Source organism: Hypanus sabinus, chromosome 2, assembly GCF_030144855.1.
Source record: "Hypanus sabinus isolate sHypSab1 chromosome 2, sHypSab1.hap1, whole genome shotgun sequence".
Lineage (NCBI taxonomy): Eukaryota > Metazoa > Chordata > Chondrichthyes > Myliobatiformes > Dasyatidae > Hypanus > Hypanus sabinus.
In genome coordinates, this window is record NC_082707.1 from 212,029,372 (window position 1) to 212,042,524 (window position 13,153).

Consider the following 13,153-nt stretch of genomic DNA (forward strand, 5'->3'; position numbering starts at 1 on the left):
AGTTTTATTCATCCCGACACAGTGCAACGCTGCGGACTCATGACAAGGTCGGTAAGCCAAAGGGTCACCATGGCTTCTGGATCGCATTCCACAGACATCCGGGGGGGTTGTGTAGCGACATTGGTGGTGCAGGGCACAGAATATTGGGACTTTGCGTTACTGGTCATGCCTCAACTGGGTGCCCCTGTGCTATTGGGGCTCGACTTCCAGAGCCACCTGAAAAGTGTGACAATGGAGTATGACGGGCCCCTCCTACCAATCACTGTCAGAAATCCTCAGTTTTGTGGGGCTTCATCATATACCCTGCTACTGACCACACACACACACACCGACCTGCACATCCCACCCAGCACCATACCAACAGCCGCGCTATCCTCAAGATCCCTCCCCCACCGCTGTTCGCCAACCTGAACCCCGACTGTAAACCTGTGGCAACTAAAAGCAAGAAGTACAGCGCGGGGGAGAGGGCCTTCATTAAGTCGGAGGGGCAGCGGCTGCTCAGGGAGGGGATCATTGAGCCAAGCACAAGTCCTTGGAGGGCCCAGGTGGTCGTTGTTCAGACAGGGCAGAAAAATAGGATGGTGGTGGACTATAGCCAGACCATCAATAGCTTCACGCAGCTTGACGCGTACCCCCTACCCCGCATCGTGGATATGGTTAATCAGATAGCTCAGTACAAGGTGTTCTCAACAATAGATCTGAAATCCGCTTACCACCAGCTCCCCATCCGCCCAGAGGACTGCCCCTACACCACCTTCGAGGCGGGCGGCAGGCTCTACCACTTCCTGTGTGTCCCCGTCTCTTCTTCCAGAGGGAAATGGACTGGATGGTGGACCAGTGCCAACTGAAGGCCACGTTCCCATATCTGGATAACATCACCATCTGCGGTCACGTCTGGCAGGATCACGACGCTAACCTCCAACGATTTTTCCAAAGCGGCCAAAGCTCTTAACCTTACCTATAACAGGGTCAAGTGTGTGTTTGGAACCACCCAACTTGCTATTCTTGGGTATGTCGCGGAGAACGGAGTCATTGGCCCTGACCCCGACCGTATGCGCCCCCTGTTGGAACTCCCTCTCCCCACCACCCTCAGAGCCCTCAAACGGTGCCTGGGCTTCTTTTCCTATTATTACGCCCAATGGGTCCCTCACTACACAGACAAGGCCCGCCCCCGGTCAAGTCCACCGTATTTCCCCTCTCAGCCAAGGCCTGTGCGGCCTTCAGCCACATTAAAGGGGATATTGCCAAAGCAACGATGCATGCGGTGGATAAGACCTTTCCCTTCCAAGTAGAGAGTGACGCCTCTGACTTTGCGCTGGCTGCTACCCTCAATCAGGCAGCAAGGCCGGTAGCATTCTTCTCTCGTACCCTTCAACGCCCTGAAATTCAGCACTCCATGGTGGAGAAAGAAGCCCAGGCCATAGTGGAAGCTATTAGGCACTGGATGCACTATCTCGCCGGCAAAAGGTTCACCTTGCTGACTGACCAGCGCTCAGTCACGTTCATGTTTAGCAACCAACAGTGGGGCAAAATCAAAAATGATAAAATTTTGCGATGGAGAATGGAACTCTCCACTTACAACTATGATATCCTGTACTGGCCTGGAAGGCTCAATGAGCCCCCTGATGCCCTATCCCGGGGAGCATGTGCCAGTGCGCAGCTCAACCAGCTTTACACCCTCCATGCAGATTTTTGCCACCTGGGGGTCACCCAATTTTACCATTTCGTGAAAGCCCAGAACCTGCCTTACTCCCTTGAGGACATCAGGACGATGACCAGGGACTGCCGAGTCTGTGCAGAGTGCAAACCGCACTTCTATCATCCTGAAAAGGCACAACTTATCAAGGCCACCCGCCCCTTTGAGCGACTGAGTGTCAACTTTAAGGGCCCCCTTCCCTCCACAGACCGCAATGTCTACTTTCTCAACATAATCGACGAGTACTCATGGTTCCCTTTTGCCATCCCTTGCCCCAATACCACTGCCACGTTCGTCATAAAAGCCCTGCGCCAGCTCTTCCCTCTGTTCAGATATCCCTGCTATATCCACATTGATAGAGGGTCCTCCTTTATGAGTGATGTGCTGCGCCAGTACCTGCTGGCTGGGGGTATTGTTATACTAGTAGGACCACGAGCTATAATCCCCGGGGAAATGGACAGGTGGAAAGGGAGAATGCCACTGTGTGGAAGGCCACACTCTTAGCCCTTAAGTCAAAGGGATTACCGGTCTCTCGCTGGCAGGAGGTCCTCCCCAAGGTGCTCCACTCCATCCACTCTCTGTTACGCACGTCCACCAATGCCACACTTCATGAGCCACTCTTTTCTTTTCCCAGGAAGTCTGCCACTGGGACAACCCTACTGGTTTGGCTGACGTCCCCAGGGCCAGAGCTGCTCTAGAAACATGCGAGGAGCAATAAATACTTCCCGATGGTTGAGAGGGTTCACCTGCTTCATGCAAACCCCCAGTATGCCTACGTGGTCTTACCTGATGGGCGGGAGGACACGGTCTCCGTCCGTGACCTGGTGCCCACAGGAGCACCAGACCCCTATGCCGAACACTCCACGGTGACTATGAACCCCATACCCACCGACGTGTATACCCACTAGACACCACGCACACCAAGCCCTACACAGACTCCTCACGACACTCCCATACCGGGCGCCTCGCACACGCATGAGGGATTGCTGATGCCTAATGGGCTGACACCTCAAGTCAGGCCGGAGCCAGCACAATCACCGTCACCGGTGCAATCACCACCAGCACTGGTGTAATCACCACCGGTGCTACGTAGATCGCAGCGACAGATTCGACCGCCTGATAGACTTAACCTGTAAATATACTTGTAAGAAACTTCGCCCCATGGGGACTCTCTTTTAAAACAAAGTGTGTGGGGGGGGGGGTGAATGTGGTGAACTACATATACCTGTCTGGACACGCCCCTCTGCTGACTGCTCCTGTGGCTCCTCCCACAGACCCCTGTATAAAGGCGATTGGAGGCACTGCCTCTCCTCAGTCTCCAGGATGTTGTATGGTGGTCTCTTGCAGCTAATAAAAGCCTATTGTTCGCCTCCCGTCTCTGAGAGTTATTGATGGTGCATCAAGAGGTGTACAAGATATTAAGAGGAATAGACAGAGTGGACAGCCAGTGCCTCTTCCCCAGGGCACCACTGCTCAGTACAAGAGGACATGGGTTTAAGGTAAGGGGAAGGAAGTTCAAGGGGGATATTAGAGTAAAGTTTTTTACTCAGAGAGTGGTTGGTGCGTGGCATGCACTGCCTGAGTCAGTGGTGGAGGCAGATACACTAGTAAAGTTTAAGAGACTACTAGACAGGTATATGGAGGAATTTAAGGTGGGGGGGGGTTATATGAGAGGCAGGGTTTGAGGGTCGGCACAACATTGTGGGCCGAAAGGCCTGTATTGTGCTGTACTATTCTATGTTCTATTTAACATAACATATTTTTCCCTCTGCAAGGCTTTTCTATTTTAGGGCCGTATGTTTTTTTTTTGTAACGGGGGAGGAATTAAGGAAAGCTTTTAAAATCACTATTATAAAATAGGCAGCTCACAGAGTATCTCTGTCCTTTACCCTATGGGATGCATTTCGGCTTTTTTTGTTGAATTTTGGGTTTTTTGGGGTGATGGGAGGTTTGGGGTTAGTTTTGAGTTATAGGATTAACTGTAGGATTAATTTTAGTTTTCTTTTATTTATTTTTTCCCATTACAGAGTTCCACAGCATGCATGTTTTGAATATGGTTATACTTATCACCACCAGTTTTGATTACCCCGCGCTGGTATGCGTGTATTTATGTGTTAAATGAAATAAAAATTTTTGATGGTAACTAAACAGATAAATGTTATAAGTTGGAACATACGTGATGGAAATCATCCTATTAAGCGAAAGAAGACTTTTAAAATCATTAATCGATTTCAACCCTATATAATTTTTGCTCAAGAAATGCATATCAAAACAGGCAATCAAAATAGATATTCTTAAATGTGGAAGGGCCTTCAATTTCACGCAACTTGTCAAAATAGAACAAGGGGTGTATCTATTTTTATTAAATCTAATATTTTATTCATCCAAGAAGACATTGTGTCAGATATTAATGGTAGATTTTAAATTGTTAAAGGAACAATTTGTAATAGAAACATTGTTCTGATTAACCTATATGGACCTAATGTAGATGATCCTACTTTTCTTAAAAATGTATTTGCTTTATTGCCAGATTTAAATGAATATATGTTGTTAATGGGGGGTGATTTTAACTGTTGTTTAAATCCTTTGATTGACAAAACTTCAACCAATCAGCGACTTCCAAGGTGTTCTGCATCACTTATTAACTTTTTTTAATTGATTTTGGCCTGGTTGAAATTTGGAGACATTTACATCCTAATGATAGCGATTATTCTTTTTTTTCACATGTTCACAAAAAGTATTCAAGAATCGATTATTTTATAGCTGATCCCCGATTTTTGTCCAAAGTCCAGAAATGTGAATATGATGCTATTGTTCCCTTGGATCATGCACCTTTAAGCTAAGCTTTTGAATTGAATGATGTCACTATTGCAAATTTGCCTTGGCGTTTTCCAGAAAATTTATTACAAAGTTTGGACTTTGTCAAATTTATTGAGACTCAGTTAAAAGATTTTTTTTCTTTTTAATAATACGGGAGATCTGTCAAAATTGATTATATGGGATACATTTAAAGCATATTTGCATGGTCAGATAATCTCCTGTGTAGCTAAGCTTAAGAAACAGACTAAAACAGAGTTAGATAAGATTTCCAAACAAATTAAAGACTTGGACAATATTTATGCAATCTCTCCTAACATTGACTTATTCAAAGAGTTGAACTCCAGTCACAATATAATTTATTATTAACATCCTATTGAAAGAAATTTGCTTAAATTGAAGAGTCAATTTTATGTGTTTGGAGATAAAAATAATAAGCTATTAGCATCTCAATTAAAAGCAGCTGGAGCTAAAAGACAAATTTTAAAACTTTGTAAGGGAGATGGAAGTTTAGAATGTAATTATGAAGATATTAATAAAAATTTTCAAGTCTTTTACATTGAACTTTATAAATCTCAGTTTCGAGTTGATTCTTCTAAAATGAATGCCTTTTTACAAAAGATCGATTTTCCTCGAATGTCTGTTGAAGATCAACAAACTCTTGATGCTCCTATTACTGAAAATGAAATTCAGAAAGCTATTTTTTCAATGCAATCTGAGAAAGCTCCTGGACTGGATGGTTATTCTGTAGGATTTTATAAACATTTTGAAAAATTGCTTTTTTGACAGACAGACAGACAGACATACATACTTTATTGATCCCTAGGGAAATTGGGTTTCGTTACAGCCGAACCAACCAAGAATAGTGAAGAAATATAGCAATATAAAACCATAAATAATTAAATAATAAGTTAATCATGCCAAGTGGAAATAAGTCCAGGAACAGCCTATTGGCTCAGGGTGTCTGACACTCTGAGGGAGGAGTTGTAAAGTTTGATGGCCACAGGTAGGAATGACTTCCTATGATGCTCAGTGTTACATCTCGGTGGAATGAGTCTCTGGCTGAAAGCACTCCTGTGCCTAACCAGTACATTATGGAGTGAATGGGAGTCATTGTCCAAGATGGCATGCAACTTGGACAGCATCCTCTTTTCAGACACCACCAACAGAGAGTCCAATTCCACCCCCGCAACATCACTGGCCTTACGAGTGAGTTTGTTGATTCTGTTTGTGTTTGCTACCCTCAGCCTGCTGCCCCAAAACACAACAGCAAACATGATAGCACTGGCCACCACAGACTTGTAGAACATCCTCAGCATCATCCGGCAGATGTTAAAGGACCTCAGTCTCCCCAGGAAATAGAGATGGCTCTGACCCTTCTTGTAGACAGCCTCAGTGTTCTTTGACCAGTCCAGTTTTTCCATATATGTTGGAAATGATTGAAGATTCTTTTTTGATAGGAGAGTTACCTCCCACATTTTATAAAGTTTCTATTCCTTTAATTCTTAAGAAAGACCCTACTGACTGCGCTTCATATAGACCTAGTTCATTATTAAATGTGGATGCTAAAATTCTTTCAAAAATAATGGCTAATTGGCTGGAAAATTTTATAGCTAAAATGATCTCTCAAGACCAAACAGGTTTTGTAAAGGTCAATTATTCCTTCTCTAATGTTCGGAGACTGTTAAATGTTATATATTCATCCTTTTCTAAGATTCCCCAATGTGTTTTCTCTCTTGATGCTGAAAAGGCATTTGACAGAGTTGAATGGAAATACTTATTTAATGTTTTAGAGAAGTTTGGCTTTGGTATTAATTTTAATAAGTGGATCAGAATGATATATAAAAGCCCTATTCAAGTCAAGTCAACTTTTATTGTCATTTCGACCATAACTGCTAGTACAGTGCATAGTAAAAATGAGACTTTTTCAGGACCATGGTGTTACATGACACACTACAAAAACTAGAGTAAACTACATAATAAAAAAAACCAACAGAGAAAGCTACACTAGACTACAGACCTGCACTGGTCTGCATAAAGTGCACAAAAACAGTGCAGGCATTACAATAAATAATCAACAGGACAGTAGGGCAAGGTGTCAGTCCAGGCTTTGGTATTGTGGAGTCTGATAGCGTGGGGGGGGAGGAACTGTTACATAGTCTGGTCATGAAAGCCTGAAAGCTTCGGAGCCTTTTTCCAGATGGCAGGAGGGAGGAGATTGTATGAGGGGTGCATGGGGTCCTTTATAATGCTGTTTCCTTTGCAGATGCAGTGTGTAGTGTAAATGTCTGTGATGGCAGGAAGAGAGACCTCGATGATCTTCTCAGCTGACCTCACTATCCGCTGCAGGGTCTTGCTATCCGAGATGCTATTTTCAAACCAGGCAGTGATGCAGCTGCTCAGGATGTTCTCAATACAACCCCTGTAGAATGTGATGAGGATGGGGGGGGGGGGGGGAGATGGACTTCCCTCAGCCTTCGCAAAAAGCAGAGACGTTGCTGGGCTTTCTTTGCTATGGAGCTGGTGTTGAGGGACCAGGTGAGATTCTCTGACAGGTGAACACCAAGAAATTTGATGCTCTTTACTTTCTCCACCGAGGGGCCGTCGATGTTCAGCGGGGAGTGGTCGCTCCGTGCCCTCCTGAAGTCAACAACAATCTCTTTTGTTTTGTTCTGTTTGCTACAATTGCTACTGTCATTACTAATAATTGCAGATCTCCTTTTCTTCGGCTTTTGCTGTGTATGAGACAAAGGTGTCATTATGTCCTTTGTTATTTAATTTGGTGCTTGAACCCTTGGCTATTGCACTTCGTGAAGCTAAAGATATTCATGGAATTCTCATAAATGGGACTGTTCATAAGATCTCCCTTTATACTGACAATCTCTTAGTTTATATTTCAAATCCTGAAGAATTCATTCCTAGATTACTGAAACTATTAAACAATTTTGGAAAGTTTTCAGGATATAAACTAAACCTTCATAAAAGTGAATTATTTCCCCTAAGTGACTCTGCTTCTATATATGTGATGACATTCCTTTGAGAGTTATGGACTCATTTAAATATTTAGGTATTATTATTACTAAAAATCATAAAGACCTTTATAAAGCTAATTTGGCTCCTTTAGTCGATTTTATGAAGCAATTATTTTGTAGATGTAATCCACTTACACTTTTGTTAGCTGGCCAAATTCATGCAGTTAAAATGGTGATTTTACCAAATTTTTATATGTATTTCAATATGTCCCTTTTTTTTAAAACTAAGAAGTTTTTTGATCAGGTTGATTCTATTATTTTATCTTTTGTTTGGAATAATAAAAGACCAAGAATTGGTAAATATCATTTACAAAAATTAAAATAACATGGAGGTCTTGCTCTGCCTAATTTAAGAATGCATTATTGGGCTGTTAATGTACATTATATGTGTTTTTGGTTATATTGGGCTGATAAAAATGAATGACCATTTGGGCTGATTCGCAACTGAATGCTTAGATTCTCTACCTGCACAACTGGCCAAAATTACTAATTTAAATTTATACTCTGTGATTAAACAGTCATTACGAATTTGGTTCCAATTTCGTAATTTTTTTAATCTTAAAAAATTTAAACTTTTTACTTTATCAAAATTATTTATTTAAACCTTCATTAAGTGATCCTACCTTTCTTCTTTGGAGGAATAAAGGAGTTTATTCCTTCATGGATCTGATCCAAGATGGCCAATTGATGTCTTTTGAGAAATTAGTAACTAAATATTCTCTCTCGTATTCACATTTCCTGCAATACCTTCAGGTCAGACACTTTTTACAAGAATATTTAAGTAATTTTCCATATATACAGGATTCTGACCTGTTAGATATTATCTTAAAAATGAATCCTTTAGTGAATGGTTTTATTGGAAAAAATTATAATTTATTGTTACAACAGCACAATTACCCTTCACTTAAGATTAAGCAAGATTGGGAGAGAAAGCTTAACGTGACCTTGATAACAGAAGATCCGTTGCGGATTTTGAAGTCGGTCAACTCTTTTTTAATCTGTGCCAGTCACTCTTTAATTCAATTTAAAATTGTAAGTCATTACTAATTGACAAAGGAGAGACTGTCTAAAAGGTTATCTAATGTTGATAGTCAGTGTGATAGATGTAAAACCGAGGCAGCCACATTGACACAACTGTTTTGGTTGTGTTCTGTATTGAAACATTTTTGGAAGTCTATTTTCTCTACAATTTCTAAAGTCTTAAAATTAATTTACAACCTAATAAGTTGACAGCTTTATGTGGAATAACCCCTCAATATATTCATGGTATTTCTCCATCAGACCAACAGGTAATTGCATTTGTTACATTATTGGCCAGAAGTTCCACATGGAAGGTTAGTTAAGAAGGTTCAGTCGTTAGGTATTAATGCTGGAGTAATAAAATGGATTCAACAGTGGCTAGATGGGAGATGCCAGAGAGTAGTGGTGGATAATTGTTTATCGGGATGGAGGCCGGTGACTAGCGGGGTGCCTCAGGGATCTGTTTTGGGCCCAATGTTGTTTGTAATATACATAAATGATCTGGATGATGGGGTGGTAAATTGGATTAGTAAGTATGCCGATGATACTAAGGTAGGAGGTGTTGTGGATAATGAGGTGGATTTTCAAAGCTTGCAGGGAGATTTATGCCGGTTAGAAGAATGGGCTGAACGTTGGCAGATGGAGTTTAATGCTGAGAAGTGTGAGGTTCTACATTTTGGCAGGAATAATCCAAATAGAACATACAGAGTAAATGGTAGGGCATTGAGGAATGCAGAGGAACAGAGAGATCTAGGAATAACTGTGCATAGTTCCCTGAAAGTGGAGTCTCATGTAGATAGGGTGGTGAAGAAGCCTTTTGGAACGCTGGCCTTTATAAATCAAAGCATTGAGTACAGAAGTTGGGATGTAATGCTAAAGTTGTACAAGGCATTGGTAAGGCCAAATTTGGAATATTGTGTGCAGTTCTGGTCACCGAATTATAGGAAAGATATCAATAAATTAGAGAGAGTGCAGAGACGATTTACTAGGATGTTACCTGGGTTTCAGCAATTAAGTTACAGAGAAAGGTTACAAGTTAGGTCTCTATTCATTGGAGCGTAGAAGGTTGAGGGGGGATTTGATCGAGGTATTTAAAATTTTGAGAGGGATAGATAGAGTTGACGTGAACAGGCTGTTTCCATTGAGAGTAGGGGAGATTCAAACGAGAGGACATGATTTGAGAGTTAGGGGGCAGAAGTTTAAGGGAAACACGAGGGGGTATTTCTTTACTCAAAGAGTGATAGCTGTGTGGAATGAGCTTCCTGTAGAAGTAGTAGAGGCCAGTTCAGTTGTGTCATTTAAGGTAAAATTGGATAGGTATATAGACAGGAAAGGAGTGGAGGGTTATGGGCTGAGTGCGGGTAGGTGGGACTAGGTGAGATTAAGGGTTCGGCACGGACTAGGAGGGCCAAGATGGCCTGTTTCCGCGCTGTGATTGTTATATGGTTATATGGTTAAGTGCTATTTTGTTGAAATGGAATGATGCTTCCGCTCCTACTTTGATGCAATGATTTTCTCAGGTGATGCTATGTCTTCCAGATGTTCCAGATGTTGGGAGAGTCCAGTACCAGAGGGCATGGATTGAAAATAAGAGGTCAGTTATTTAAAACAGAGTTGAGGAAGAGCTTCTTCTCCCAGAGAGTTGTGGAGGTGTGGAATGCACTTCCTCGGAAGACGGTGGAGGCCAATTCTCTGGATGCTTTCAAGAAGGAGCTAGATAGATATCTGATGGATAGGGGAATCAAGGGATATGGGGACAAGGCAGGGACTGGGTATTGATAGTGAATGATCAGCCATGATCTCAGAATGGCGGTGCAGACTCAAGGGGCCAAATGGTCTACTTCTGCACCTATTGTCTATTGTCTTAATTTGGAGAAAATCATAAGTCAAACTTTTGATCCTCAATTTGATTTTCAGAGAAGGTAGGGTTCATTTGCCCACTATTATCATCTGATTTGAGTTAATTAATATGGTTTCCTTCCAATTTTTCTTTAAATGGATTTGAGTTAGCAGATTGATGTTTTTCTTTTATGGAAGCTTGTATGATGTATAGCTCTGGGGTTGTGCTCCCAATGGGTATTTTTTTCTTTTTTTTCCAATTAGTACGGTTTTTTTTCTCTGAGTTAGTAGGGGTTCTTTTTTTCTTCTAAACATTTTTTTTCTTATTATTATTGATATATTGCTTAGCTTTGTTAATCAGTTATTTGCTAATTTAATTCTTCATTGTACATAATGACATATTGACTTAATGTATTTTTTGTTGATCTTCAATAATAAGTAATAAAAAAAATTTTTAAATGGGAATAAAGGAAGCCTTTTCTGGTTGGCTGTGATGACTAGTGGGGTTCCACAGGGGTCTGTGTTGGGACCGATTCTTTTTACATTATATGTCAATGATTTGGATGATGAAGTTGATGGCTTTGTTGCAAAGTCTGCAGACAATACAAAGATAGATCGAGGGGTAGGTAGTTTTGAGGAAGTAGACAGGCTACAGAAGGAATTAGATTTGGAGTATGGGATAAGAAATGGCAGATGGAATATAGTGCTGGAAGTGTATAATCATGCACTTTGGTAGAAGAATTGAAAGGGTTGACTATTTTCTAAATGGAGAGAAAATATAAAAAAACTGAGGCATAAAAGGGACTTGAGAGTCCCTGTGCAGGATTCCCTAAAGGTTAGTCAAGAACCAACTGCACAGGCACATGGACATCAGCAAGTTAGACCAGCAGAAAGAGTTTAAAAAGAAGACAACTTTATAGATCAGGTGATGTAGGAGCAGGCGACAAAGTAATGGGAGTCAGAGTAGGAGGGCTTTGTCTCAACGGGGCTTCGGCGATAACGGGTTGAGGTGAGGTAACTTACTTGTGAAGAATAGGAAGTAAGGCCTGTGTTTGGTACTGGGTGTTAGATGTAGGATGTCTGGGAGACTCCCAGCCTTCAGGATGGCCATATCTGCACCAGGTGCATCGAGCTTCAGTTCCTTAGGAACTGTGTTAGGGAACTGGACATGCAGCTCAATGACCTTCATCTGGTCAGGGAAATGTGAGGAGGTGATAGAGAGGAGCCATAGGCAAGTACTCACACTGGGGCCTTGGGAGACAGATAAGTGGGTTAGGGTTAGGAGTCAGGAGAGGGAAGGACAAGAGTCAGATACTACAGAGTACCCCTGTGGCTGTCCCCCTAAACAACAAGAACTCCTGTTTGTGTACTGTTGGTGGGGGAGGGGGAACCTACCTGGGGGAAGCAATAGTGGCCATGCCTCTGGCACAGAGTCTGACCCTGTGGCTCTGAAGGGTAGGGAAAGGAAGAAGATGGCAGCAGTGTTAGGGGACTCTATAGTTAGGGGGTCAGACAGGCAATTCTATGGACGCAGGAAAGAAACACGGATGGTAGTTTGCCTCCCAGGTGCCAGGGTCCAGATGTTTCTGATCATGTCCATGATATCCTGCGGTGGGAGGGAGAACAGCCAGAGGTCGTGGTATATATTGGTACCAACAACATAGATGGAAAAAGGGAGGAGGTCCTGAAAACAGACTACAGGGAGTTAAGAAGGAAGTTGCAAAAGGATTTAGAAGGAGTGGATTGGGACAATTTGCAAAAGGATTTAGAACGAGTGGATTGGGACAATTTGTTTTATGGGAAGGATGTAATAGAGAAATGGAGGTCATTTAAAGGAGAAATTTTGAGGGTACAGAATCTTTATGTTCCTGTTAGGTTGAAAGGAAAGGTTAAAAGTTTGAGAGAGCCATGGTTTTCAAGGGATATTGGAAACTTAGTTAGGAAAAAGAGAGAGATCTACAATAAATATAGGCAGCATGGAGTAAATGAGGTGCTCGAGGAACATAAAGAATGTAAAAAGAATCTTAAGAAAGAAATTAGAAAAGCTAAAAGAAGATACAAGGTTGCTTTGGCAAATAAGGTGAAAATAAATCCAAAGGGTTCCTACAGTTATATTAATAGCAAAAGGATAGTGAGGAATAAAATTGGTCCCTTAGAGAATCAGAGTGGACAGCTATGCGTGGAGCAGAAAGAGATGGGGGAGATTTTGAACAATTAGGGATTGTTCACTAAGGAGAAGGGTATTGAATTGTGTGAGGTAAGAGAAACAAGTATGGAAGTTATGGAAACTATGATGATTGAAGAGGAGGAAGTGCTGGCGCTTTTAAGGAATATAAAAATGGATAGATCTCCAGGTCCTGACAGGATATTCCCTAGGACCTTGAGGGAAGTTAGTGTAGAAATAGCAGGGGCTCTGACAGAAATATTTCAAATGTCATTAGAAATGGGGATGGTGCCGGAGGATTGGCGTATTGATCATGTAGTTCCATTGTTTAAAAAGGGTTCTAAGAGTAAACCTAGCAATTATAGGCCTGTAAGATTGATGTCAGTGGTGGGTAAATTAATGGAAAGTATTCTTAGAGATCGTATATATAATTATCTGGATAGACCGGGTCTGATTAGGAACAGTCAACATGGATTTGTGTGTGGAAGATCATGTTTGACAAAGCTTATTGAATTTTTTGAAGAGGTTACTAGCAACGTTGACAAGGGTAGAGCAGTGGATGTTGTCTATATAGACTTCAGTAAG